Source organism: Penaeus chinensis, chromosome 18 (assembly GCF_019202785.1).
Source record: "Penaeus chinensis breed Huanghai No. 1 chromosome 18, ASM1920278v2, whole genome shotgun sequence".
Classification (NCBI taxonomy): Eukaryota; Metazoa; Arthropoda; class Malacostraca; order Decapoda; family Penaeidae; genus Penaeus; species Penaeus chinensis.
This window is the reverse complement of record NC_061836.1, coordinates 16,963,648-16,968,122: the sequence shown is the minus strand read 5'-3', so window position 1 is coordinate 16,968,122 and position 4,475 is coordinate 16,963,648.

Sequence of the window (4,475 nt, the reverse complement as noted above, 5' to 3'; positions counted from 1 at the left end):
GTAAATCTTAGATTGTTTAGGTCTTCGTCTCCTATTTTGATACTCTTTCTGCTCCATTCTAGCTTCTTGAATATTTCCTCAAGGCAAGCTGTAAACAGTTTTGGTGAGATGGTATCGCCTTGTCTAACACCTTTTTTAGCTGGTATTTTATCGGTTTCCGTGTGGATCTTGATAGTTGTTTTCTCATATTCGTATATATATTCTAATATTTTACAATATACCTCCTCTACTCCCTGTCTTCAAATAGCTTCTAGTACTGCTGGTATTTGTACAGTCAAATGCCTTTTCGTAGTCGATGAATGCCATTCGCATTGGTTTCCTATATTCGTTTATTTTTTCTCTTATCTGGGTGAGCGTGAGGATGTGGTCTGTTGTTGAGAATCTATTACGGAAGTCTGCCTGTTTCTAGGCTGGTTAGAATCTAGACTGTGAGATGCGAGTTGTGATGACTTTTGTAAACAGTTTGTAAGTAACTGCAAGGAGGGCTTATGGGTTGTTAGTTTTTTTTTTTTTAGATCCTTTCTATCCCCTTTTTATGTATCAAAATAATTGTTGCATTTTCCAGGCTTTCGGAGTTTTTCAGTTGAGAAAGCATTTGTTAAAAAGATCGTCTAGTTTTACTGTTAAAATTTCTCCTGCATCTATTATAAGGTCTATACTAATTCTGTCTTCACCTGGTGTTTTCCCTCTCTTTATGCCTTTAAGCGCTCTTTTCATTTCTTCTGTTGTGATATTAGGTACGTCTCTAGTTACTGCATTCACTTCTATATGTGTTGTATAGATCCCTGTATGTGTTGTATAGATCCCTGTAAAAGTCTTCCACTACTCTTATGATTTAATTCTTATTATATGTCACTTCTGCGTCTGGTTTCTTTATTGCATACGTTTGATTTTTCCCTATTCTGTATTCTTTTAGCCGTTTTCGTGCTGGTACCTGAGATCACACTGTTTCATTTATTATTTGAGTATTGAATTTCCGTACATCTTCTCAGTTTATATTTATTGTCTTTGTTAGTTCAGCTTATTCTATTTTGTCCCTGTTTGACGATACTTTCATGACCCTACGTTTTTTCATAAGCTGTTCGAGAGCTTGCTGGAGCTTTACTTGACGTTCTTACCACCTACTTCAAGTGCAGCTTCCTTTATTATGTCACTGAGCTGTTTGTTGATTTAGTCAATGTTGAGATCTTCATCGCTGGGAATTGAATATCTGTTTTGGATGTTAAGGTTAAATTCTGTCGCTCTGGTCTTCAAGTTAGCTAAATTTGGCTGCGGTTTTCGTAGGAGTTTGTTCCTTTCCCTTCTGAGGTGTAATTTAAATTGACCTCTGACCATTCTATGGTCACTACCAACATTTACTCTATTAATAACACATTTTTTACTATATCACGCCTACTTAAAATTATGAAGTCAATTTCGTTTTTCATGTCCGATGGAGACATCCATGTCCACTTCCGCTATAGTGTTTTTTCGAAGAATGCAGTTATGATATTGAGTGATCGAGTCTTTTTACCCTATTTTGACATTAAAATTTCCCATAATTATTGTGAAACGGGAATTTATTCTAACGCTAAATGAACATCTTCATAGAAACTCTATTTCTTCATCACTGTGGCTGCAGGTTGGAGCATAGACTTGAACAATCTTTATTTAGGTTGTACTTATTGTATAGTTTTATTGTTATCGCTTACACTATAGAATTTCACAATATTTTTTTCTAAGCGTTTGTGAACTAAGAAACCTACCCCTAATTCCTGCTCCCTACCGTGGGGGTTAACTCTCCAATTGAGCACGGTGTCCATCATTTAGTATATTCTGTTGTTCGCCTAGTCTTCTACCTTCACAGAGTCCTACAACATCCCATTTAATGAAAGAGAGTTCCTTAAGTATTGCTAGTAAGTCGGATTCCTTTCTCATTGTCCTTTTTAGCACCCTCTGCTCCGGAGCGATCCTGATTCCCGCCTTAACCAGGGGCTCCTTCGCCTCCGGGGAATGAGGGCCGTTGCTCTGTCTGTGCAGTCATGATTCTTGATTGACAGCCGAGTTACCCCCCACCTACTGGCTTAGGTGTATCTTAGGTGGGAGGGGGAGTAGTTTAGCCGGGATGCCACTGATAAGCCCCTCCAGTAGGGTTGACCCTGTGTAGTGTGGACTTATGAGCAGCAATGCACGAGCCTGTTCACTACACCAGGGTATACTCCCGTGAGTATTATATATATATATATATATATATATATATATATATATATATATATATATTCATTGATTTATTCATATATATATATATATATATATATTTATATTTATGTACGTATATATATGTATATATTTACATACATATATAAAAAAAATATATATATTTATATTTACATACATATATATAAATCATGGGGTTTACCATCTCTCTCTCTCTCTCTCTCTCTCTCTCTCTCTCTCTCTCTCTCTCTCTCTCTCTCTCTCTCTCTATATATATATATATATATATATATGTGTGTGTGTGTGTATGTGTGTGTGTGTGTGTATGTGTGTGTGTGTGTGTATCTATATCTATCTATCTATATATGTGTGTGTGTGTGTAATCATAATACTCAATATTTTACTCTGTTGTTGGGCTGGTGTTTACATTGCGAGTTTGCTTGTTGGATTTCTCGGCTATCGCCCAGTGGCATACGGCCATGTCATCACAGGCAAGATCATTAAGCCAATGAATCCTATTAATTACTTCAATCTAGAAAAGGTCATCTAGTTTTGTCTTCTAGAAAAGTAGAAAAGAAAATGTTAGCTTGATTGACGTATTGACACTATGGAGCTTATTACTCAGCATTTCATTTTTTTCTAATGATTTGGTGGCTTTAAGTGAACTGTTCACTGTTCTATTGTGGGTCTAAAGCTATATTAAATTCAAAATATTTGGCAATAAAAAAACAATGTATGATTCGGCAGTCTGATCTCAATTGGCATTTAGTCGACTATACACCCTCACCCACACACTCATTTGTCTTGGAGCCGTCGTTATATATATGAACATAGAAATATGTTTAATAAGAATTTCTTTGAATCTTTGACGCACTTCCACCTCCAGCACCATGCCCTTGGCCGATGAAAGCTAAGCATCCACGATAGTAATTGTGGGAGTTTCCATGGCGGTATATTTGAATGAACTAGGGTGTCGATGGTAGAGATATCTATACCGACTTTCTCGACGAAATCGTGAAGTCTACTGATGATCCGGATGCAAATGACGATGCAAAATATTCCCGTTATGGTAACTCGGTTGTCTGGCTAATTTGGCGGCATAAACCAGCGCCTCCTGGCCGCCTCTGAGTTGGAGGTTCTCCTGACTCCACCTCAAGGCACTCGATCCAAGTGTATTTCAGGGCCCAAAGACACGAAAACGACCATTCTGCACAACATCCAATCTTTCCAAATTTGAGTTCACTGCCGAGCCATTCACATTTGCTCCATAGTCTACTCTAGACCTAATAAGGACCTCATATATTATTAGATTTCTATTAGCTTCCCACTTATTTCCAGCAATGCACTTAATCCAACTGCCCCGGATTTATGCTCTGCCCCCTGTACTTTTTTTGTGATTTTTTTTACATACAGATGGCTCCACATGCACTCAGCCGGCAGGGAGTCTATCAGTTGGCCCTAGTGACCGATCCTGATTTCCCTATTCCTTCAATTGGCGGGAAAATGTGTTTTTCTGTTTGATACTTTGCATGCGATGAACTCGTAAAACCAGTAGTCTTATCAGTGAAAGGTAGGCTTTGTTGGATGTACACTTGCAAAAAAAAAAGTATATTTACTCGGGAGTAGATGAAACAGAAACGATCCCTACGAGTCGATTTGGAAAGATTGGTACTTGTTTTCAAAGCTTGGAACAAATGAAGCTTCATACTGTGTTCGAATAGTGCTTCAGAGTTTATATGGTTAGGGCCAATATTAGCAATTGACACCTCATAGACCATTTGTAGCATCGTAATTACGCTTTACTCTGAGGGACTATCAAGAGCCGAAATATCAAGATGATTAGGTCGAAGATTAGATTCGAAGCCAACCGTGTCTCTGTGGATCCAGTGACACCAAGCAATTGGATCCACCAGAGAAAATGCCAGAACTAGGCGCCCTTGATGCACGACTGAGGAAGATCAAGTAAATGTCATTCAGTACTATAAATCTGTGTGCGATATGAAAGACAATTAAGAAGCTTGCATTGTAGTGCATGAATATCATCATTTAATGAAGACCAGTTGATACTCAGTATCAAAACCCCTTACAGCTAACTGGATTTGAGAAGGGGGTGTGCCGGTAGTTAGGTGCCACGTCCCCTTTCCGCGATTAATTTTCGTCTTATTTATTTTCATTATTTTTTTGAACAGTCCATAACTACTGCAAGGGGTGTGGGCCCCTTTTGTTCTGCTGACAAAAGCCGGCAGGACTTCGCATTATGTTGCAGTACCGCTAGGCTG